The sequence below is a fragment of the Mauremys mutica genome, unplaced genomic scaffold (assembly GCF_020497125.1).
Source record: "Mauremys mutica isolate MM-2020 ecotype Southern unplaced genomic scaffold, ASM2049712v1 Super-Scaffold_2380, whole genome shotgun sequence".
NCBI lineage: Eukaryota > Metazoa > Chordata > Testudines > Geoemydidae > Mauremys > Mauremys mutica.
In genome coordinates this window covers 27,154-53,105 of record NW_025423354.1, presented here as the reverse complement: position 1 = coordinate 53,105, position 25,952 = coordinate 27,154, and the positions used below count along the sequence as shown (strand labels likewise).

At 49.4% G+C, this 25,952-nt stretch overlaps 1 pseudogene; it reads left to right on the top strand.

The window, feature by feature from the left end:
- The first annotated feature begins 1,680 nt into the window (after positions 1-1,680).
- The window catches only part of LOC123361467, a 37,465-nt pseudogene continuing 13,193 nt past the window's right edge, over positions 1,681-25,952 (top strand).

The following is a 25,952-nucleotide window of genomic DNA, read 5'->3' as shown; positions in this document are numbered from 1 at the left end:
GGGTGAAGAAGTACATCCTTGTGTTTGTTTTAAACCTTCTGCCTGCTAATTTTATTGGATGACCCATAGTTTTGCTTCTTGCTTGCTTATATATACCTGCCCCTGGAAATTTCCACTACTTGCATCCGACAAAGTGGGTATTCACCCACGAAAGCTCATGCTGCAAAACGTCTGTTAGTCTATAAGGTGCCACAGTGTTAGGCCTGAATGAAAATATAGCAGGCAAAACAGTTATGCCAACCTGATTGAAATCAGGCTACCAGAGGTTTCTGGGTAATCCCAGAGTGGAAAAGTACTGAAAAGCAGCATTGTCTTACAGAGTCCTGGAAAACGTGAGATAAGCCAGGGATTGCATTGCTGGCATGCCATTAGCTGTGCTAAGGACAGTGTTTGAAGAGCTGATAAGGAACTCTAGCATCCCACGGTTCAGATTCTAACTTTTTGGTTGAGTTATAGGTTTGTTTAAAAACTCCCCTGTATTTCTAACTTTTGGGTGTTGTTAAGAGATAATTAATAATCTAAAGTTGTAGACATAAAGTCTAGGCATGTGTGTATATTAAAAGTGTCTAGTTTTAAGTTGTTAAACAAAGGGGGGTGGGTTTTGCTCAAGTGAGTGATGTATGACGTAATAAAACTGTCTATATAGGCTAATACTAAGCTGAAAAGTGCTGCTGGTTCTCACTGGAGACGAGCGGCCTTTTGTTGATGCGTGCACTTGTCAATAAAAGGCTTTTGATCGGACCTTGCTGGTGTTGCCTGTCTCTCTGTGAACAGACAACGAATTTCGCTGTCGGCGTTAAAGTCCCCAACAACAGGATTCTTAGTCTGGTTCTGTAAAAGCAGCAAACACGGCTACCCCTCTGATACTTGACACCATAGTTTTATATTGTGTGTGTTGTCAGATGCTACCAGTGCGGTGCTCTGCTCTGTTCAATGTTGATATCAATCGGCTGCGTGCGTGTACTCCCCCTGTGTGCTGTCCCAGCTCTGCAGATAGCTGACACAGCAGACAGGGCCGGCTCCAGACACCAGCCTACCAAGCACGTGCTTGGGGCGGCACCTCGGGACGTAGCGGCGATCGGGGTTTGGTTTTGTTTTTTTTGGTTCGGTCGGGCGGCACTGGGGGGGCGGGGCATGGGAGGCGCGGCGCCGTGCTGGAGGGGCGGGGACTTGGGCGGCGCGGCGCTCCAGGGGCGGGGACTTGGGCGGCACGACGTGACGCTCGAGGGGCGGGGACTTGGGCGGTGCGACGCGACGCTCGGGGGGCGGGGACTAGGGCAGGGCGGCACGACGGGATGCTCGGGGGGGCGGGGACTAGGGCGGCGCGACGGGACACTCGGGGGGGGCGGGGACTAGGACGGCGTGACGGGACACTCGGGGGGCGGGGACTAGGGCGGCACGGCGCGACGCTTGGGGGCGGGGACTAGGGCGGGGCGACGTTCGGGGGTGGGGTCTTGGGGGATGCTCGGGGGCAGGGACTTGGACGACGCGATGCTCGGGGGCGGGGTCTTGGGCGACGCAACACGGGGGGGCGGCCCTCTTTGTTTTTGCTTGGGGCAGCAAAAATGTTAGAGCCGGCCCTGCCTATGGTATGTATATTTATCAGGCTTGAAACATCATGCAGTACTAACAAATTCTGTTCACTTATTTTTAGTAGATCAAGAGAAGTTGTGTAGGTTGATGACTGAACTGGTAGAATATTGCAGCACTCAGAACAATCACTCCTTCAGACCAAAAGTGGGTGAAGCCTGTTGTGCCAAGTTTGCAGGTGAGACAGAATTCTTGCTAATCCTTAAAAAAGGAAAAGTGATCTGAATTTCTGAATTGCAAAACTGCGGCATGTTATAAAGGATAGATGGCAAAGTCCAAACCTTTAAGAAGAGAGATTTGTAAAATCCTTTATATGCTGCAAAACATTGCCATATTTCATTTTGTATATGGCTTCTGTTTAGTTACAAACAATATGTGACAGTCTAGGCTAGAAAGTAAGGGATGCCTCATGCGTCTGAAAATCCATGGAGTTTTAGGAGGGGCAATATAGTGATCTAAACTGGAATTCAGTGAGGCTACTTGAGTGAACTCCCCTATTCCTAAGCAGTTTTATATGTTATCCAAAATATTTTTTTTCAGGTGCATCCCAGAGGGGAGGCTTGACTGAGTCATTTATTTCAGTATTGTTGCTAAAGGAGTTGGCCGATGAGATTGCAGAGCCATTGGCCATTATCTTTGAAAAATCATGGCGATCGGGGGAGGTCCCGGATGACTGGAAAAAAGCTAATGTAGTGCCCATCTTTAAAAAAGGGAAGAAGGAAGATCCAGGGAACTACAGGCCAGTCAGTCTCACCTCAGTCCCTGGAAAAATCATGGAACAGGTCCTCAAGGAATCAATCCTGAACCACTTAAAGGAGGGGAAAGTGATCAGGAACAGTCAGCATGGATTCACCAAGGGCAAGTCATGCCTGACTAACCTAATTGCCTTCTATGATGAGATAACTGGCTCTGTGGATGAGGGGAAAGCAGTGGATGTACTATTTCTGGATTTTAGCAAAGCTTTTGATACAGTCTCCCACAGTATTCTTGCCAGCAAGTTAAAGAAGTCTGGGCTGGATGAATGGACGGTAAGGTGGATAGAAAACTGGCTAGATGGTCGGGCTCAACGGGTAGTGATCAATGGCTCCATGTCTAGTTGGCAGCCGGTATCAAGTGGAGTGCCCCAAGGGTCGGTGCTGGGGCCGGTTTTGTTCAATATCTTCATTAACGATCTGGAGGATGGTGTGGACTGCACCCTTAGCAAGTTTGCAGATGACACTAAACTGGGAGGAGTGGTTGATACGCTGGAGGGTAGGGATAGGATACAGAGGGACCTAGACAAATTAGAGGATTGGGCCAAAAGAAATATGATGAGGTTCAACAAGGACAAGTGCAGAGTCCTGCACGTAGGATGGAAGAATCCCATGCACTGCTACAGACTAGGGACCGAATGGCTGGGTAGCAGTTCTGCAGAAAAGGACCTAGGGGTTACGGTGGACGAAAAGCTGAATATGAGTCAACAGTGTGCCCTTGTTGCCAAGAAGGCTAATGGCATTTTGGGTTGTATAAGTAGGGGCATTTCCAGCAGATCAAGGGATGTGATCATTCCCCTCTACTCAGCACTGGTGAGGCCTCATTTGGAGTACTGTGTCCAGTTTTGGGCCCCACACTACAAGAAGGATGTGGATAAATTGAAGAGAGTCCAGCGGAGGGCAACAAAAATGATTAGGGGGCTGGAGCACATGACTTATGAGGAGAGGCTGAGGGAACTGGGATTGTTTAGCCTGCAGAAGAGAAGAATGAGGGGGGATTTGATAGCTGCTTTCAACTACCTGAAAGGGGGTTCCAAAGAGGATATATCTAGACTGTTCTCAGTGGTAGAAGATGACAGAACAAGGAGTAATGGTCTCAAGTTGCAGAGAGGGAGGTTTAGGTTGGACATTAGGAAAAACTTTTTCACTAGTAGGGTGGTGAAGAACTGGAATGGGTTACCTAGGGAGGTAGTGGAATCTCCTTCCTTAGAGGTTTTTAAGGTCAGGCTTGACAAAGCCCTGGCTGGGATGATTTAGTTGGGTTTGGTCCTGCTTTGAGCAGGGGGTTGGACTAGATGACCTCCTGAGGTCCCTTCCAACTCTGAGATTCTATGATAAGAGTTCTGCCAAAGAAATCCATAAACATTACTTCCTGTAGCACTTGAATTTTCCTTGGTGGTCTCCTATCCAAGTACTGACCAGGCCTGCACCTGCTTACATGATTGGACATTGGTGTCAAGATCACAGTCCAAAGTGGTATAGCTGCAAGCAACAGAACATTCCTGTAAAGTGAATCACAAGGGTGTCAGATGTGTCAATGGTTCCAGGAGAGATGGACAGAAATACTACAAAACACTGTGTTAAATATAGGCACTGAAGTCAAGTACTAGATGAAAAGATGGCCAACAGAGTTGAAGTTCTGAGTTACTTTACTATTTGAATGAGTTGGGGGGTTGTAACCGGGTCCTTTCCTGGGCTGCCTCCCTGCTGAGCTCTTTCTCTCTACCAATAAAGCACTATGAGGCTTTTCTTACTGCAGCACCCGTGGCTTTTATTTACAGACAGTTCCCACCACCAGCAATACTATTTACAAACTTTACAGGGAGTCTCCCTTCAGCCTGGAGACTGTCCCTTCCCTGGCCATTCCCCCCTTACACTGGCTGCCAGCCAGCCAGCCTGCCTTTATAGCTCATCAACGAGCAGGCCCACAGGTGCAGCCAGTTCCAGAGGCCAGGCACCAGACTTCTCCCCAGCCCCAATCTATTTCTCCTGATTGGGGCTGGCTGAGCAGGGGCTAATTAGGTGCTTTTGCACCAGCCCCCTGCTACAGGGGTTAAAAGAGATGTTGAGGAATTTGTGTCAATTAGAAGCTCGGGCTTGGGGGGGGGGTGTCATTCAGCTACCTAATTAGCTAGTAGGTAATTAAAAAAAATACATAGCATTTGTATAAACACCCAGAAAACACAACTAATGTTACAGCAGAGATGTTATAGTTAAGACTGAGACAGCAGTTAATAAAATTTAATTGCTGCTTTAAGTGGTACAGTTGATGCTTAATTAAATTGTGTGAAGATCTCTTTCCCCTCCTTTTGTGCTGGGATGCAAAGAACTCCCCTTGTCAAGGCCAGGTCATGGGTAGTTAGATTTTAGTAGTTGCAGCCAGAGTCTGCAGTCATGCAACAGCAGTTAGGAGTCAGCTGAGTCAGGATACCAGGAGATCAGAAGACAAACAAGAAATTGGAACCAGAGTTAAGCCCAGATCAGGATACCAGGAGGCCAGAGCCAGGAAACAAACTGGAGGTCCAGAACCACAAGTCAGATGCCAGGATTCAAGCTGGGTAAGGATGCCAGGAAATCAAGAAGCATAAGGTGCACAGTCCAGAGCAAGGTGGAGCTCAGTTGTTTTGGATACTTTTCTGTGCTTGCTGCTGGCTTAAGTAGGGCCAGTGGGCCAATCAACTGCCCAAGGGCTTGACCAATTGGACATGTGGGTCTGGTCTGGTTTTGGGGTGTGGGGGGTCATTCTGAGGAGGGATGGGGGTTTGCTCCAGTTTGGCTTGGGGAGGGATGTGGGTCTGGTCTGGTTTTGGCGGGTGGGGGGTCGTTCTGAGGAGGGATGTGGGTCTGCTCCAGTTTGGCTTGGGGAGGGATGTGGGTCTGGTCCAGTTTGGGGGGGTTAGGAGTCGTTCTGAGGAGGGATGTGGCTCTGGTCCGGTTTGGAGCGTTGGCCCGGTCTTTTGAGGACACAGCTGGGTCTGATCCTGGTGTCTGTGCCTCTCTGCCTGCAGGGAAGGACAAGGAGCCGCTGGAGAAGCTGTACCAGGTGGGCCCGCTGCTGGGAAGTGGTGGCTTTGGTTCTGTCTACTTGGGCACCCGCCTGTCGGACAGCGCCCCGGTGAGTAGAACCTGGACAGGGACCCCCCACCCCACCCCACCCCACCCCTGAAGCCCGCTCCCCATGCACGCTGCTCTATAGAGCTCCGCCTTTGGTGAGAAACCCGTCCCTTACCCCGTTACATCTCCTTTGCTTTGCCCTGGCATAGCCACCATCTTGCCTCCCCTTCACTGGTCCCTTGTTTGCCTCCCCTCTTTCTGGGGTTGCCTGACCCGATTCTGATTGTCTGGCTGGTTCTGTCCTAGGTAGCCATCAAGCACGTGGACCGGGACCGGGTTTCTAACTGGGGAGAGCTGGTAAGTGTCTTGGGCAGGGATATGTGCTGTGGCTCTGCATTGCATGGTCTTGGCTCTGTAGTGAAGGTGTCGTAGGTGTCACTGAGTCCCCGGGCGCTGCTCTGGAACTGCTCCCCACAAAGCCAGTCAGGACTTTGGGGAGCCTCCTCTCCCGTGGAGCATTCAGCAGGCCCCTCCGTGTGCTTCCCACAGCGAGTCCACCCCGGCGGGGTCCTGGGGAAGCCAGAGGGTCCTGCCCCCCCACTTTGCAGTCAGACGTGATTCTCAGCCAGCCAGTAACACAGAGGTTTATTTAGATGACAAGAACACGGTCCAAACCAGGTCTTGCCGGTACAGACCACAAGACCCCCCTTAGTTAGGTGCATCTGGGGCCCCAGGGAGGCCACCGCCCCACCGGGAGGCCCGAGCCTCCTCGGGGCTCCCCTCCATTCCCCAGCCAGCTTCCAAAAACTCCCAAACCCCCTCCAGCCCCTCCTCTCTGGGCTGAGTCTCTTTCCCGGGCCAGGAGGTCACCTGATCTCTTTGGCTCCAACACCTTTAGCATCCCCTTGCAGGGGGGAAGGGCCTGGCCATTAGTTGCCAGGCAACAGAGGGTCAGGCAGAGCTGAGCCCCCCCTCCCCCCCCCGCAGTATTCAGAGGGAACATTAAAACCAGTCCCACTTCATCACACCTCTCCCCCCTTCGAGACCGAACTGAGCGGGGTCACTTCAGCCAGTGACCTGGGGAAGTTCCCAGGGATGCCCCAGCATCCCCCTCTTCATGGGGGAAGAGTTGCACCAGCCAGGCCCTTCCAGTTTCCTGCCCCCCTTTAGGTCGGGGGTGCTCGATGGCACCCGTAGTCTGCAGGGAGGAAGGGCCTGGCCATTAGTTGCCAGGCCACAGAGGGTCGGCCAGAGCTGAGGGCCCCCCCTAGTATTCAGAGGGAACATTAAAACCAGTCCCACCTCTTGACTTGGTGGGTGGGTTTGCCTGCCTCTGATGGAGCTCTCCTTTCTCTCTCTGTGAAGCCTTGCGGGAGCAGAGTGCCTATGGAGATCCTGCTCCTGAAGAGAGTGGGCTCAGGCTTCCGGGGGTCATTCAGCTCTTGGACTGGTTTGAGAGACCAGACAGCTTCGTCTTGGTTTTGGAGCGACCGGATCCTGTGCAGGACCTGTTTGACTTCATCACGGAGCGGGGTGCTCTCCCCGAGGAGCAGGCCCGCAGCTTTTTCCACCAGGTTGTGGAGGCGGTTCAGCACTGTCATAGCTGTGGGGTATTGCACCGGGATATCAAGGACGAGAACATCCTGGTTGATCTGAACAGCAGGGAACTGAAACTCCATAGATTTTGGGTCTGGGGCATTACTCAAGGACACAGTGTACACTGATTTTGATGGTGAGTGTCTGTTTCCATCCCCTTCTATTTTATCTGCGTAGGGAGGGAATCCAGGGAAATTCCTCTTTGAAATGAGTTGTTCCCTGCCTGTAAATGTGCAGTAACTTCCCAGCCAGGGAATGGTTTGTTCCCTCCTCCCCCTGCCATTCTCAGGGCTTGGCTACACTTACAAGTTGCAGCGCTGGTGGAGGCTTTCCAGCGCTGCAACAACACCCCGTCCACACTTGCAGGGCACAACCAGCGCTGCAACTCCCTGGTTGCAGCGCTGGCTGAAAACCCATCCCGGCAGGGGTATAAGGAGTGCAGCGCTGGTGATCCAGCGCTGCCCAGCAGGTGTGGACACTCACCAGCGCTTTACCTGTCCTCCAGGGAATAAGTAGTTATCCCAGAATTCCTGTTCAGCCACTCTGCACATCAGTTTGCACTCTACTGCTCTTGCCTCAGGTGACCCGCCCTGTAAATGCCCCGGGAAATTTAAAAATCTCCTTCCTGTTTGCTGCAGCCAGGTGTGGAGTGCAATCAGTTTTAATCAGTTACAGGTGACCATGCCTCCACGCGGCAAACGAGCCCCAGCATGGAGCACTGGTGAATTGCAGGACCTCATCAGTGTTTGGGGTGAGGCATCTGTTCAGGCACAGCTGCGCTCCGGCCGTAGGAATTACGATATCTTTGAGCAGATATCAAGGGCCATGCTGGATCGGGGCCATGATCGGGACGCAGTACAATGCAGGGTGAAAATTAAAGAGCTGCGGAGTGCCTATTACAAAGCCCGAGAGGGGAATCGACGATCCGGAGCTGCTCCCACGACCTGCCGTTTTTACAGGGAGATGGATGAGATACTTGGGGGTGACCCCACTGCCAATCCCAGGATAACGATGGACACTTCTGAGCAGGCTGGGGGACAGGAGGAGGAGGCGGAGGAGGCGGCGGAGGCGGAGGCGTGGGGGGGGGAGGAAACCGCGAGTGAAGCTCCTGGCATGGGGGAAGAAACCGCAGATTCCCTGGAGGCATGCAGCCAGGAGCTCTTCTCAAGCCAGGAGGAAAGCACCCAATCGCAGCAGCCAGCAGTTGCAGAAGGACAAGCAGAGGAGCGTGTTACCGGTAAGCGGCTTTTATTTTCTGGGTGAAATGTTTCTGGAGAGGAGGGGGGGTTATGGATGCATGCATGCCAGCCTCTAGATGTGGAATAGCCCGTTGATGTGGTCTATCACGTCGCGGTAATCTGCCTCAGTTATCTCAGCAAAAGCTTCATCCAGAGCGTGGGCAATATGCCTGCGCAGGTTTATAGGCAGAGCCACTGTGTCCCTTGTCCCAGTGACGGTGACGCGTCCGCGCCACTCTTCTGCCAGTGGTGGGGGGACCATTTCTGAACACAGGCAAGCCGCATAGGGTCCCGGGCGGAATCCACATTGCTCTAAAAGAGCCCCCCGCTGTTCCCTAGTGACTCGCAGTAGGGAAACATCTTCCAGGATTAAGTCCTGTGAAAAATGTTGGGAGACTCTTTAGTGAAGAGATAGGGAGATAAGATCACCCCTGCATCTGCATCTTCATTTCACTCAACCCCTCTAGCACTCCAGATTACCCGAAGCAACCAGCTCCCCTCTTACACCCAAGCCCCACTTCTCCCCATATAAGCACTGCTCACTCACCATGTCGTGGCTTCTGTAGTGTTATGCGTGTGGGTAAAAGAATGCTTAAATAAGAACTCACTCCCTCAGTGTAACAATTCATGTCTGGAGATAGTGGATACAATGCTGCCCGTGTTAAATGTTGTCATTTCTGTTTCTACAGTGACCTTGACTACTGGACTGCCCAGATGTTCAACATCACAGAGGCTTCAAAATTTGAGAAAAAATCCCCGAAAGAGCAAAGAAGACATGCTGAAAACTGTTCTTAATCAGTCTGCTCGAGAGAGTAAGGACTTGAAGGATTGGCGAGAGAAAGAAAGCAGGACACGCAAGAGAAATGCAGTGGCCAAGAGGAAAACCACGGAGCGGCTGCTAAGCATCCTGGAGCGCCAAGCGGAGTCTATAGAGTCACTCGTTGCCATGCAAGCAGAGCACTACCGTGCTACTCCCCCACCCGCCCCGTCCTTTGTGCCTTGTGCCCCAATGTCAGCTCAAACCACCTTTCCCCAGCATCCAGGTTCTTACCACCACCAGCTGCCTCCAACACCTGTATGTTCCCCAACCAGCCCTGATACCTACCACCACCCTTACCCTCTGCATTCAACCCCCATCACCATGCAGTATATGAACCCTGAAGTGCAGGATTCATTAAACAGCAATCCAGACAGGGCATATGCAAACTTGTGACTGTACAGTTCACCAACCCACACCCCTGCCCTCTTGTGTTCATGAAATGTTGTGTGTCTGTCTATCTGTCAAGGAAGTTTTTTTCTTTTCAATAAAACAATTCTTGGCTTTGAAAACAGTCTTTATTATAGCAGATAGTGAAAGATACCTTAGCCCAGTAAAGAAAGAGGCACTACAAATCATATTATTATTATTATGGATAATAGAATAACAGTGTAAGCAGTGCAATTCACTCCCATGCAAGGCAGCAAACATTATTGTTGGCTTTCAGCCTCAAATTCTTCCCTCAAGGCATCCCTAATCCTTGTAGCCCTGTGCTGGGCCTCTCTATTAGCCCTGCTCTCTGGCTGTGCATATTCAGCCTCCAGGACTTGAACCTCGGTGGTCCATGCCTCACTGAATGTTTCACCCTTCCCTTCACAAATATTATGGAGGGTACAGCAAGCGCATATAACCGCGGGGATGCTGCTTTCCCCCAAGTCTAGCTTCCCATACAAGCAACGCCAGCGGGCTTTTAAACGCCCAAAAGCACACTCCACAGTCATTCTGCACCGGCTCAGCCTGTAGTTGAACCGGTCCTTGCTCCTGTCAAGCTTCCCTGTATAGGGTTTCATGAGCCAAGGCAGTAACGGGTACGCGGGGTCTCCAAGGATCACAGTGGGCATTTCGACATCCCCTACTGTGATCTTCCTGTCTGGGAAAAAAGTCCCTGCCTGCATCTTCCTGAACAGGCCACTGTTCCGAAAGATGCGTGCATCATGCACCTTTCCAGGCCAGCCTGTGTAAATGTCAATGAAACGCCCGCGGTGATCCACAAGCGCCTGGAGAACCATAGAGAAATACCCCTTCCGATTAACGTACTCTGATGCCAGGTGGGGGGGGGCCAGAATAGGAATATGCGTCCCATCTATCGCCCCTCCACAGTTAGGGAAACCCATGTGTGCAAAGCCATCCACAATGTCCTGCACGCTCCCCAGAGTCACGGTCTTTCTTAGCAGGATGCGATTAATTGCCTTGCAAACTTGCATCAAAACGATTCCCACGGTCGACTTTCCCACACCAAACTGGTTCCCGACCGACCGGTAGCTGTCTGGAGTTGCCAGCTTCCAGATTGCAATAGCCACTCGCTTTTCCACCGTCAGGGCAGCTCTCAATCTTGTGTCCTTGCGCCGCAGAGTGGGGGCGAGCTCAGCACACAGTCCCATGAAAGTGGCTTTTCTCATACGAAAGTTCTGCAGCCACTGCTCGTCATCCCAGACTTCCATGACGATGTGATCCCACCATTCAGTGCTTGTTTCCCGAGCCCAAAAGCGGCGTTCAACGGTGCTGAGCATTTCCGTAAATGCCGCAAGCACTTTAGTGTCACACGCGGCAGGCAAATCCATATTGATATCATCGTCGGAATCCTCACTGTCACTTTGGAGCTGAAGGAATAGCTGGACTGCCAAACGTGTTGTGCTGGTGACACTCATCAGCAGAGTCCTCAGCAGATCGGGCTCCATTTGCCACAGAAATCGCGATTCACACAGAGAGTAACAGAAAGACACTCACAATGGCGCCAAACGCTGCTGGAAAGAGTGAATGCTGGGATGTGAAGCGATGCACCACGGGGCGCTGGCAAACAGGAAGCGGAATGACCCGCACACTTCCTTCCCCTTCCCACAATACTCAGCGCCAAAACGGCGCCAAAACGGGACGAGGTGCTCTGTGGGATAGCTGCCCACAATGCACCTCTCAATACAGCGCTGGAAAGTGCTGCAAGTGTGGCCACACTGCAGCGCTGGTAGCTGTCAGTGTGGCCACACTCCAGCGCTGGCCCTTCCACAGCTGCATGACCAGCGCTGTAACTCCCAGCGCTGCAACTTGTAAGTGTAGCCAAGCCCTCATTTGCTAAATATACTGTTGTGTGATGTGCAGCTTTGATACCTTTGGGGTTTTCCTCCCTGCCTTGTATCCAAAAAGCATTTCACAAATGTGTTTGCCCTTTGGTTGGGTGTTAACCGGTGGTAGCTGCCCATGTCATGCAGGGGCTGGGGGCGGGGCACATGGCAGAAACCGGGTGTGAACTCACAAGCATCAATCTCTGGAGTCCCTGTGAGCAATAAGAGGAGAAAGTTGGGCTCTGGTTCCAGTGATTTGGTTTTCTCTAGGTCCACGACATCTGTAGCATTTCAGCAGGGGTCTGGCTGGTATTCCGCCCTCCAGGGGTGGTGCAAACAGGATCTGCCTCACCTCCTAGATGGAGAAAGATTGAGTGAAACCTCTCTGCAGTCATGGCTGCTCAGGTGCTGGATCCTAACCTAATCTACCAGCTAGAATGCAGGGGAGGGGAAGTCCTCCCCCTCCCCCCTCAAGGATAAAGAAGAGGGCTCTTGTGCAGTTTCTTTCTGTGGGGATGGATGGACATCAATGTGGGGAGGGGATCAAGAGGAGAAGCTGCTGTCTCCGCCATCTCGCTAAATTATTTGTTTCATTGGAAAGTTGCATTTTGTCACGAGATGAATGTTGTGAAATAGGATCGGTGGGAGATCTGCTTACAGCTGGCTCCCTTTCCTCTGCTCCTCAAAGGCACCTGAGTCAGATCTTTGGGGAGGGGGGAGCTCCAGACCCAGGGAGGACTGTTTGACCTTGGTTCAGGGATCTGCGTGGGGGACAGATAAACAGAGCAGCAGGCATTCTTTCTGACCCACTAGAAAGGCAGATTCAGGATAGGGCCCTTGACTTTCAAAAAACCAGATCAGTTTGTTGTTGAGGGTTTGTTTTGCTTCTGCCCTGCTGGATGGGTGCTGCATTTTTTGTTTTTAATGTAACGGCTCATGACAAGGGATGGGTTTGCCCCTCCCAACCACCCATCTCCTGCAGAATTTCCCAAGCTAGTGGTGCCCCTGGTGGGACATCAGGTTTCTTTTTACAACCCAAAGTTTGTAAACAACAGTCAAGTGGCCAGAAACCAGACTAGGAGCTCTGACCTCAGTCTCCTCTTCCTGCCAGAAGGGAAGAGATCAGATACAACAAAGGCAAAGGGCGTAAGCCTCTGCAGAGGCCAAAACAGGGTTCCAAGCATAATTATCACATGCACAACGGTACAAACTAAAACCACTCCCTTGACGTTGTACAACAAATCTTTCTCCCCAGCTCTGGAGAAGGCAGGCTTTATCCCTGCCTGACTCAACAGTAGTCAGTGCCAGAAAAGGAATAAACTCTTCTTTGGGTTAAGCAAGGAAACCCTTTTATGTAGAAAGGACTGTAAGGTTGTCTGGGGTCCTTGTGCAGTAGACAAGGCCTCAGCACCTCCCCAAATGCTCTGGCTGCACTGGGTCACCATGGACTGAAGCATCTGCAAGCTGCCTCTCTCTTTACCTCATTGAGAAATGGTTACATTGACAGAGATGAAGTCAGGATAACGGTGGCCTTAAGAAAGCTGTTACGTATTGTGGCTTGTATTGCAGCTGGGAAACATGGTTGGTTGCACTCCATTTGGTTCTGCTTCATTTGTAGTCTATGCCCTAGCACAGCTGCTGGGGTTTAAATCCCAATCAAACTGGGCTGAGAGTTAAATAATATTAAGATATTGCAACCTAAGTTTGGGGCTGAAGTACCAGACTTGGTCTCTTGGTCACCCTGATAACACCTGAACAAATCATTAATATCTGGTTGCTCTGCTTAGGGTAAGAGATGAACTATTTCTGCTAACCGTGCTCCTCTGATCTCCTCTACAGGGACCAGAGTGTACAGCCCCCCAGAATGGATCCTCAATCACCAATATCATGCCAGGTCAGCCACAGTCTGGTCTCTGGGGGTCCTGCTCTATGACATGGTCTGCAGGAATCTCCCCTTTGAACATGATGAGGAGATTATTAAGGGCCGGGTCTGCTTTCCGCAGAGCGTCTCTCCAGGTGAGCACACTCCTTGGTAGTGTTAGAGTTGGGCGAACCGCTGCTTAGCCTGAATGCCACACTGACAGAGCGATAATATGACGACACAGAGGTGCATTTACCATCACTTCATGCAACCAATGAGACATGCAAGGCATAGTCTGTGATCTAGTGGTCCCTTCATGTCTTAAACTCAATGAGATGTTCCATGCTATTGAATCCCGGGGAAATGCTGGGGACCCCGCTGTCTTCCCTGCCTTAGACAGCTGCTTCAGAGCTCACTGTTGTCGTTCACTTCAGCACTTGACTCTCCTGCCACTCGCTGGGGTCTTTAATGTGGCTACTGCTGCTGGCTGATGAAGCAGTCTGACAGAAAGTGGAAATGACAAAAGAGCTTGAACCGAGTAGCTCTCCGGTTTCATCATCTCACTGGGGAAGGGAAAGTTGATTTTTGCTATTAGCCTGCGTATGAATGACGGGGGAGGATGGGCTGCTCATGGACTTGCCCTGCTAATTTGCTCCCTTGTGTATTTTTGGAGTCTCCATCCAAAGATGGGACCTGGTTCACCTACGTACTAGGGTGGGGGAAGTAACTAAGAAACCATATCTAGGGCAGGTCTACGCTCCGGCCGGAATCGATGCTGTGAGATCGAGCTGGGGGGGGGTCAATTTATTGTGTGTAGTCTAGATGTGATAAATCGACCCCTGAGCGCTCTCCCGTCGACTCCTGTACTCCAGCGCCATGAGAGGCTCAGGCGGAGTCGATGGGGGGATGGCAGCTGTCGACTCACCGTCTCCCCACTGCTAAATGAGGGAGGGAACCTAGTGACAGAGGATGTGGAGAAAGCTAGTGTACTCAATGCTTTTTTTGCCTCTGTCTTCACAGACAAGGTCAGCTCCCAGACAGCTGCACTCTGCAGCACGGTATGGGGAGGAGGTGACCAGCTCTCTGTGGGGAAAGAAGTAGTTCGGGACTATTTAGAAAAGCTGGACGAGCCCAAGTCCATGGGGCCGGATGCACTGCATCCGAGGGTGCTAAAGGAGTTGGCCGATGAGATTGCAGAGCCATTGGCCATTATCTTTGAAAAATCAAGGCGATCGGGGGAGGTCCCAGATGACTGGAAAAAGGCTAATGTAGTGCCCATCTTTAAAGAAGGGAAGAAGGAAGATCCAGGGAACTACAGGCCAGTCAGTCTCACCTCAGTCCCTGGAAAAATCATGGAACAGGTCCTCAAGGAATCAATCCTGAACCACTTGAAGGAGGGGAAAGTGATCAGGAACAGTCAGCATGGATTCACCAAGGGCAAGTCATGCCTGACTAATCTAATTGCCTTCTATGATGAGATAACTGGCTCTGTGGATGAGGGGAAAGCAGTGGATGTGCTATTTCTGGACTTTAGCAAAGCTTTTGATACAGTCTCCCACAGTATTCTTGCCAGCAAGTTAAAGAAGTCTGGGCTGGATGAATGGACGGTAAGGTGGATAGAAAACTGGCTAGATGGTCGGGCTCAACGGGTAGTGATCAATGGTTCCATGTCTAGTTGGCAGCCGGTATCGAGTGGAGTGCTCCAAGGGTCGGTGCTGGGGCCGGTTTTGTTCAATATCTTCATTAACGATCTGGAGGATGGTGTGGACTGCACCCTCAGCAAGTCTGCAGATGACACTAAACTGGGAGGAGTGGTTGATACGCTGGAGGGTAGGGATAGGATACAGAGGGACCTAGACAAATTAGAGGATTGGGCCAAAAGAAATATGATGAGGTTCAACAAGGACAAGTGCAGAGTCCTGCACGTAGGATGGAAGAATGTTGTTTATCACCTGAACCTGTCAAAAAAAACCTGCCAGAAGAGCAACACAGTATTTTCAACAGCAGTGCTTTCATGGGAGTTGATGTAGGTGAGGTAACAGGGCACAGCTGAGTTATGTTCATGACATATTAACCAGCCGGTGTCATGAAACAAGTTTCCCATGCATTGTTGACTGTGGGAAAACATAAGCCAGTAGTGTGATTCTTTTCACTTCAGTCATAACCATCCTGCATCCCCCATTTGCTTAAACACAATCTGATAGTTAGCATGGGATTTATGTTTATGATGTGTTTGCTCACAGAGGACTCTGGACAATGATCAATAGAAACTTGTTCCCATTTGACTATTCAACAAGGACTGCATGTTTAACAGGTAAAGCCATGTCATCGGGATCTGTGTTTCTGGGGTTCATTGTGTGCCTGACAGATGAATCTTTTGAACTGTAGCCCAGTGGGCTAGCTTGCCTTTATTATATTCACTGCTTTGCATTATATTCAGCAGTAATGAAAGAAACTTACAGGCCTGTATCCTGTAAGACATTAGCTTCAGCAAGTTAGCATAAGGCTTGAGGCCTATGAACTTTCAACAGATAAACTTTGCACAGATAAACAGCCCCGTGGAAAATTCCAAGTATTTGGGGAGCTGAAAATAGAGTTTCAGGGAAAGTTCTCACCACAGGTACGTGATTCAACCACAGAAGTATCCTGGCAATGAACTGACGTACATAACAGGTACATGAGATACATCTAAGGCTCGCCTGCTTGCTTGCCTATATATTTTTTTCTTATAAGCTTATTTTCTTATGGGTTTGATTATTTGTTTTGTTATAATAGGTTTATAGGTTTATATTAGAGTATATTTTGGCTGTCATGCAAGAGACCTACCGGTCACATCCTGTATGTTGAGCTAAGGCAAAGTTAGCATACATATGTTTGGGACCTTTCACCTAGATAGATGGTGATGATCCAAAGCATAAGGTCCATGTATGGCTGCAACCCATAACATAGAGGATGCACTGAAGTAGGTTGGCATAGGAGGCTGCCTAAGTTCATATCCTTTTAAACTTAACAGGTCTACCACAACTTGGAACTTGGAAAGAAATGAAATAACTGGTTAGGACAGAAATAAAAAAAATGTGATACCTAATCACAAAAGGGCCAGGGTAACAAATTGATGTATATGATAATAAATTGAAATTATTGATATACTAACCTAGAACAAAGACACTCCAACATTAGTAAGGTGAGGAAATACAAATAAGGAAAAGGGGGAAAATGCCCTACTGAATATGCATCAAACATAATTGTGTCAGTGTAACATATAAAAATGGCATCTCAGCACAGAGGCAGTAGGAGAAGGAGATGTATTCCTTGGGAGGTGCCAGAATGATGGCCACTGGTGATGATGGGGAAGGTGATGGTGGTGAGGAAGATGATGGCTCACATTTCAGGTTGTTCTACAGGAGAGGGTGAGAGTATGGATGTGCAGATGTACATTCTGTAGTATCTCTATCTACTGTACTAGTCCACTATCCTCTCTCTACGGGTATGTCTTTATTGCACAGTTAACCCAGGCTCTAACCCAGAGTTTAGCCCAACCCCATCCCCCCTCCTGCTCCCATCCCCAGTCCCACCATCACACAGGAAAACCACTCACCTGGGTTTGGAGCTGTTGAAGACGGAGCTGGGTTTGGAGGTGCTTGAAGCCTGAGCCAGTTTACCTGGCTGGGTACACAGGTTAGAACCCAGGCTCTGTTTTAACTCAGATGGAGCCCACCTCACTTTTGCAGTGAGGATACAACCAAAATCACTCAAGTGCTGACAGTCCTCCAGTCCTCTTCCCATGACTCCTCTCAAAGGACAGACAAGTTCTCCCACACGTGACACAATTGATTGGGGAAAAATTGTAGAGCAGATCAGTACAAAGAACCATGCGATATGCCCCTGGATACACATGGGCAAGTGCAGAAACAGTGAGGACACAGTAATGTGAGCAGAGCTTTGCAGTGCGGACACTCATACCTGGGCTAGGCTCACCTGGGTGTGGATCACCTGGCTTAACCCTGCAGTGAAGATATACCCCGACAGTGGCCAGAGGCTTCAGAGGAAGGTGTCAGAACTCTGCAGGAGGCAGATGTGGGATACTCTGCTCCCTATCCAGGTCTCAAGCTAGTCTATGCTAGTTTGTGATTGGCTGAAAATCTGAAGCGTGAGATTTAATATCCCTTCCAAAATGTTTATCTTCATTGAGGGTTTCCCTTTCAAAGCATTCTTTTAAAACTAAAATAGCAATAACTTGGCATTGTTCTTAATTACAAGCTTTGCAGATAGTTAAGTGTGTGCAATGCCTAATTTACATATGCAAATACCCAAGGTGTGCATGCAGATTAACTGCACGTACATGTATGTGCGCGCACATACCACAAACACACACACACTGCCATTTAGGTGCCTAACTAACCTCTCTCTCTCTCTAAGTACTCTATTGAGTTTCTGCATACATAAATTATACGTACACACCAAACTTTGAAAATGTACCTGCCCCATGAGTTTGGAATATGAAGGGCAAAATCCTCAGCGGGCATACATTGACATATTTCTGTGGAGTTAATGAAAGTTGATTTAGACCAGCTAATGATCTGGCCCTAGATCATTAAATACACCTTTGATCCACTACAAATGACTGTGATTTTTAAAAAAAAAAAAAACAGGAGTACTTGTGGCACCTTAAAGACTAACAAATTTATTTTAGCATGAGCTTTCGTGAGCTAAAGCTCACTTCTTCGGATGCATAGAATGGAACACACAGACAGGAGATATTTATACATACAGAGAACATGAAAAGGTGGAAGTATGCATACCAACAGGCAGAGTCTAATCAATTGAGATGAGCCATCGTTAGCAGGAGGAAAAAAAACTTTTTGAAGTGATAATTAAGATGGCCCATAGAAGGTGTGAGGAGAACTTAACATAGGGAAATAGATTCAATTGGTGTAATAACCCAACCATTCCCAGTCTTTGTTTAGACCACAGTTAATAGTATCTAGTTTGCATATTAATTCAAGTTCAGCAGTCTCTCTTTGGAATCTGTTTTTGAAGTTTTTTTGTTGCAAAATTGCCACCTTCAAGTCTGTCACTGAGTGGTTAGAAAGGTTGAAGTGTTCTCCCACTGGTTTTTGAATGTTATGATTCCTGATGTCAGATTTGTGTCCATTTATTCTTTTGCGTAGAGACTGTCCGGTTTGGCCAATGTACATGGCAGAGGGGCATTGCTGGCACATGATGGCATATATCACGTTGGTAGATGTGCAGGTGTACGAGCCCCTGATGGTGTGTCTGATGTGATTAGGTCCTGTGATGGTGTCACTTGAATGGATATGTGGACAGAGCTGGCATCGGGCTTTATTGCAAGGATAGGTTCCTGGGTTAGTGTTTATGTTGTATGGTGTGCGGTTGCTGGTGAGTATTTGCTTCAGGTTGGGAGGCTGTCTATAAGCGAGGACTGGCCTGTCTCCCAAGATCTGTGAGAGTGAGGGATCATCTTTAAGGATAGGTTGTAAATCTTTGATGATGCGCTGGAGAGGTTTTAGTTGGGGGCTGTAGGTGATGGCTAGTGGTGTTCTGTTATTTTCTTTTTTAGGCCTGTCCTGTAGTAGGTGGCTTCTGGGTACTCTTCTGGCTCTGTCAATCTGTTTTTTCACTTCAGCAGGTGGGTATTGTAGGTTTAAGAATGCTTGATAGAGATCTTGTAGGTGTTTATCTCTGTCCGAGGGATTGGAGCAAATACGGTTGTATCTTAGAGCTTGGCTGTAGACAATGGATCGTGTGGTGTGTCCGGGATGGAAGCTGGAGGCATGTAAGTAAGTATAGCGGTCAGTGGGTTTCCGGTATAGGGTGGTATTTATGTGACCATCGTTTATTAGCACAGTAGTGTCTAGGGGTACGTCTACACTACGGGACTATTCCGAATTTGCATAAACCGGTTTTGTAAAACAGATTTTATAAAATCGAGTGCGCGCGGCCACACTAAACACATTAAATCGGTGTTGTGCGTCCATGGTCCGAGGCTAGCGTCGATTTCTGGAGCATTGCACTGTGGGTAGCTATCCCGTAGCTATCCCATAGTTCCCGCAGCCTCCCCCGCCCCTTGGCATTTCCGGGTTGAGATCCCAGTGCCTGATGGGGCAAAAATCATTTTCGCGGGTGGTTCTGGGTACAGCCTCACCCCTCCCTCCCTCCCTCCCTGAAAGCGGCAGACAACCGTTTCGCGCCTTTTTTGCTTGGTGAACCGTGCAGACGCCATAGCACAGCAAGCATGGACCCTGCTCAGCTCCATACCGCAATCGTGGATGTTTTAAACACCTCGCGCACTCTCGTGCAGTATATGCTGAACCAGGACCTTCGAACCGTGGCGAGTAAGAGGCGGATACGGCAGCGCGGCGATGACAGTGATGAGGACGTAGACACAGAATTCTCTCAAACCGCGGGCCCCTGCGCTTTGGAGATCCTGATGGTAATGGGGCAGATTCTATCCATTGAACGCCGATTTTGGGCCCGGGAAACAAGCACTGACTGGTGGGACCGCATTGTGTTGCAGGTGTGGGACGACTCCCAGTGGCTGCGAAACTTTCGCATGCGTAAGGGCACTTTCATGGAACTTTGTGACTTGCTTGCCCCTGCCCTGAAACGCCATAATACCAAGATGAGAGCAGCCCTCACAGTAGAGAAGCGAGTGGCGATAGCCCTGTGGAAGCTTGCAACGCCAGACAGCTACCGGTCAGTCGGGAATCAATTTGGAGTTGGAAAATCTACTGTGGGGGCTGCTGTGATGCAAGTAGCCAAAGCAATCACTAAGCTGCTGCTACGAAAGGTTGTGACTCTGGGAAACGTGCAGGCCATAGTGGATGGCTTTGCTGCAATGGGATTCCCTAACTGTGGGGGGGCGATAGATGGAACCCATATCCCTATCTTGGCACCGCAGCGCCAGGGCACCCAGTACGTAAACCGGAAGGGGTACTTTTCAATGGTGCTGCAAGCACTGGTGGATCACAAGGGACGTTTCACAAACATCCACGTGGGATGGCCAGGCAGGGTTCATGACGCTCGCGTATTCAGAAGCACTACTCTGTTTAAACGGCTGCAGCAAGGGAATTACTTCCCAGACCAGAAAATAACAGTTGGGGATGTTGAAATGCCTGTCGTTATCCTGGGGGACCCAGCCTACCCCTTGATGCCATGGCTCATGAAGCCATACACAGGCAGCCTGGACAGTGGTCAGGATCTGTTCAATTACAGGCTGAGCAAGTGCAGAATGGTGGTGGAATGTGCATTTGGCCGTTTAAAGGCGCGCTGGCGCACATTACTGACTCGCTCAGACCTCAGCCAAACCAATGTCCCCTATGTTATTGCTGCTTGCTGTATTCTCCACAATCTCTGTGAGAGTAAGGGGGAGACCTTTATGGCGGGGTGGGAGGCTGAGGCAAATCACCTGGCCGCTGATTACGTGCAGCCAGACACCTGGGAGATTAGAAGAGCACACCAGGAAGCGGTGCGCATCAGAGAAGCTTTGAAAACGAGCTTCATCAATGGCCAGGGTACAGTGTGACTGCTGTGTTTGTTGATGAACACCCAACCCCCTTGATTGACTCAGTCCCTGTAAGCAACTCCCCCTCCCCCTTCGAGTACAGCTTACTTATGCAAATAAAGTCACTCTCATTTTAAAAGCATGAATTCTTTATTGATTCATTATAAAAAGAGGGAGAGAAGTAAGGGTGTGCTTTGGGAGGAGGAAAGGAGGGATGGAGAAGGCCATTAAAAAAAAAATTCAGAATAACGGCATCCTTCTGGTTGGGCTGTCCACGGGGGTGGAGTGGGCGGGTGCACGGAGCCTCCCCCCACGCGTTCTTACACGTCTGGGTGAGGAGGATGTGGAACATGGTGAGGGTTGAGGGTGGTTATACAGGGGCTGCAGCGGCACTCTATAATCCTGCTGCCGTTCCTGAAGCTCCACAAGACGCCGGAGCATGTCAGTTTGATCACGCAGCAGCCCCAGAGTTGCATCCCGCCACCGCTGATCTTCCTGCCGCAACCGCTGATTTTCCTGCCGGTCTTCCTGCCGCCACCTCTCATCTCGGTTGTCCCTCCTGTCCTCACGTTCACTGGCCTCTTTCCTGTAATTTGAAACCACGTCCTTCCACTCATTCAGATGAGCTCTTTCATTGCGTGTAACTTCCATAATATCCGAGAACATCTCATCTCGCGTCTTCTTTTTCCTCCGCCTTATCTGTGCTAGCCTTTGGGATGGAGGAGGGATGGTTGAAAAATTTGCAGCTGCATGAGGGAGATAAATATTTAGAAAGATACATTTTACAGAACAATGGTTATACTGTTTCACAGTGAACATCACTATTCACCTAGCACATGTGATTTCCCTACAAGGTCGCATTTTTCATCTTAATAGTGACTGCTTGCAGCTCTGGGGTTACAGATCTCACAGACACATCAGGTCCAGGCATCAGAATTCAGCTTGCATGCGGCCATGGTAAGCCACTGTCTCAGTGATTTACCCCTCCCCCCCAACGCATGGCTAATACCACGCTAGCTCCCTGCTAATCAACAACCTTCCCCCTCCCCCCCACCCACTGCTTGTCCGGTAGCTTGGGGAAGATCGCCTCGCCGGTGACCAAACAGAAAAGATCATCGGCATTTCACTCCTCCCCTCCCCCGCTTCATTTTTTTTAAGCTGCTGCATTCCACGAACCCAGTAGAAAAATGGCCACCCCCCTTACTTAAATTCCTGATTTTTAACCAGGTTATCCTGAACGATATCACTTTGCTGAGGATAACAGAACAAGATAAAGAGCGGATGCTTCTTGAATGCCAGCAGTCACCGGGACCATACGCTGCTATGCTTTGCCACGCAATGATCCCTGATTACTTGCTACATGCATGGCATGGTAAAGTGTCCTACCATGGTGGGCGGAACAAGGATGCCTTGCCCAGAAACCTTCTGCAAAGGCTTCTGGAGTACCTACAGGAGCGCTTCATCGAGATGTCCCTGGAGGATTTCCTCTCAATCCCTGGACATGTTAACAAACTTTTCTAAGTAACTATACTGTCTGCGAATGCATCCCAAGACCTCAGGGCAAATCAATCATTAAAAAAGGCTTGCTTAAAAAAAAATGTTTGATATTTGCAAAGGTACACTCACCAGAGGTCCCTTCCATGGCGTCTTTGTCTGGGATAGTGGCTTGTGAGGGCTGGGAGGACGGTAATTCCGTCAGGGTGATAAAAAGCTCCTGGCTGCTGGGGGTCACGGAGTGCTGTGTGCTCTCTGCTAGGTCTTCCTCCTCTTCTTCATCTTCCTCTTCCCCGTCTGCATAATCCTCAGCCATGGCAGAGATTACAACCCCCACCTCGGAATCCACAAACAGGGGTGGGGTACTTGTGGCGCAGCCCCCTAAAATTGCATGCAGCTCAGCATAGAAGCGGCATGTTTTTCGACCTGCCCCTGACCTTCCGTTTGCTTCTTTGGTTTTCTGGTAGCCTTGTCTGAGCTCCTTAACTTTCACTCTGCACTGCACTGAGTCCCGGCTGTGGCCTTTATCCATCATAGCCTTAGAAATTCTTTCAAATACTTTTTCATTTCGTCTTTTGGAACGCAGTTCTGTTAGTACTGAATCCTCTCCCCAGATAGCGATCAGATCCAGTACCTCCCGTGTAGTCCATGCTGGGGCTCTTTTACGATTCTCAGCAGACTGCATTGTTAACGCTGATGAGCTGTGCGTGGTCACCTGTGCTGATGAGATGAGATCTCCACGCTGGGGAAGCAGGAAATGAATTTCAAAAGTTCGCGGGGCTTTTCCTGTCTACCTGGCCAGTGCATCCGAGTTCAGAATGATGTCCAGAGCGGTCACTGGTGCACTGTGGGATAGCTCCCGGAGGCCAATGCCGTCGATCAGCGTCCACACTAACCCTAATCCGATATGTTAATACCGATACTAGCGTTACTCCTCTCGTTAGGGAGGAGTACAGAAACCGGTTTAAAGAGCCATTAAAATCGATATAAGGTGCCTCCTAGTGTGGACGGTTGTGGCGTTAAATCGGTTTTAGGAGCGTAAAACCGATTTAAACGCCTAGTGTAGACCAGGCTTAGGAAATGGACCGCTTTTGTAGCTAACTATGCAATCTTGCTACCCTCTTGTGGACAAATAGGCATTACTGCAGTACATCACTTATTTCAGCTCTATGAATTATTGCGTGGGCTTGGTAATACTCCACACAGAAGAAACAGAGGGATCTGCTTTCTGTACTGAAGTATCTTTTTTTCACATGGGATGTCACTTTTAAAAACACACAGATTTTCATATGGAAATTTTAGCACACATCAGCACAGAACAAACCTGTAGCCCCCTGTCTACACTGTAATTTTTCCATGCTTAAAATTTTACTATGCTCTGTTTTTCTATGATAGTGTTTTAGCTTGGTCCATTACTTAAGTTCATCTGGAAGCCACATTTTAATAGTATTCCTAGATTGTGAGAGAGCCCTGCAAATGTTTAAGGCTAACACGTGATTTGGGGACAGGATTAAAACACATCTTAATGATATTAGTAACAAAATTAATGTTAAACATTCTCCTGTAACTGCTATTGTTATCCTAATGGTGTCCTTTTAAATGACATGGTATCTGATTCTGCAGGCCTTGCTCAAGCAGAAGTTTCCGAGACTTCAGTAGGCATCTGGCCTGAATAGACTCCAGAGGCTGCCCCACAGGGTGGAAACCACATGCCCAGATATCTAATCCAATTACCACTGCGAAGATCCATGCCTTTAGCACTAAAAGGGGGAGAACTTGTTCGGATAAAGTAAGACTCAAACTTCAACATGGTTGGAGGCTCAGAAAAATTCCATTATTTTTCCTTTCAATGCTCATGTGTGTGAGCGGCTGCATTTGCCCCGTACTGGACTGGGAAGGGTTAACGCTACACTGTGGGCTGAGTAAGCCATGCCCCTCATATCTACTGGGCATGCTCCAAATGCATCAGCATAAAAGGGAGCAGCTCAGCTCGGCTGGGGCTGACCGATGGAGAGGAAGGAGGTCTGCTGCTGGCTTTAGCCAAGAATCAGCCGAAGCCAGAGGCTGTGGGAGCCGGAGCTGCCATAACCCAGGCAGACACCAGGCTACCCACAGAGGTCCCGCAGAGTCCAGAGTCACTGGGGACAGTGCAGCCCGGGGAACCCAGAAACAGCTGAAACACCCAGACTGCAGCAGCGAGAAACACAATAGGAAGCAGCCCAGGGGAAACAAATAGTGGCCCAGTTAGTGAACTAGAATACTGAGTCAGTGTGTTTCAGTTAGACCCACACACACACCCACACTGACTCAATGGCATGTGCTCCTGCCACTACCAGGGCCCTGGGCTGAGGCCCGGTGGAGAGGGATGGCCTGGACCCCCCTACCCGGGCTGCTGCTACTCCTCTTTCTGGGTTTGGCCCCCTTCCCTGACTGAGGCCACTTGGCCACAAGGCCTTATTGCTCTGCAAACAGGGGTGAATTCATTGACTGTGGCCACTGGGCCTTATTGCCCTGCGGACGGGGATGAATCCATGGACTTTGATCACTAGCCCATACTGCCCTGCAAACTGGGCAGTTCTAATTGACTTTGGCCCTGAGGCCCTACTGCCCTCCGAAGAGGGGTGAACTTATTGACTGTGGCCACTGTGCCGCACTGCTCTGCTAACAGGGACGAATACAGGACTTTAGTCCCCAGGTCTTGAGGCCCAGTGAACTGGGGCAAATCCATTGACCCTGGCCACTAGGCCTTACTGCCCTGCCAAGAAGAGGAATCTACTGACTCTGAACATTGTGTCCATACTGCCCTGCTAAGCGGGGCTAATACATTGACTTTGGCAATTAGGCCTCATTGCCCTGCTAACAGAGGCCAGTATATTGACTCTGGTTATGGAGCTATAGATGCAGGTGACATATACTTTGCCCCTACACCCTAAGGGAGCCGAGGCGCATTTGCCCTGCACTGGACGAGGTCCCCTGCAACCCTGTCACAATGTGCCTCTGCATTTTCTGGCTCCATGCGGGACCCGGACTGAAATACTATGAGACACAGTTGTCTTGATAATCTTGAGCTGGGCAATACCATGCACCACTGGAAACCTCACAAGATAACTTTGTTCTCAGGAGACTTCCAGACCAAAGATGTCTGGATAAGCAATGAAACTGTTCCAAGCTTATCTGACCATTGAATCTCATGGAGTTATATCACCATAACTCTGGTGAATCAGACTCAGAAGCTCTAAAACTTTTGTGTATTTGGCAGTGAATCTACATTAGTTGGCTGGTTCCTGCTGTGATGCCTATCTGAAGTATGCTAATTAACAATAGCTTGAGGGCCATATGGGGTTAGTTGACACTCTCTCCATTTTTTTTTTTATAAAAGTTACAGATCTACAGATCTGATTCCATCCCTCTGCCCCACCTTTAGTATGCCACTTGATATGTAAGAGCCCAATTTCACAAACTCATGAGTAACTTTATGTACGTGAATTTATGGAAATAAGGCATATGTTTTTAATGGTGAGAGTAATTAACCATTGCAACAATTTACCAAGGGTTGTGATAGATTCTCCATCACCAACAAGTTTTAAATCAAGATCAGATTTTTTTTTAAAAAGATCTGCTTTAGGAATTATTTTGGGGGACGTTGTATGGTACATGTTATATAGGAGGTCAGACTAGATGATCACAATGGTTCCTTCTGGCTTTGGAATTGATGAATCTATGAATAGTCTCCTTTGGGCTAGAGAGGA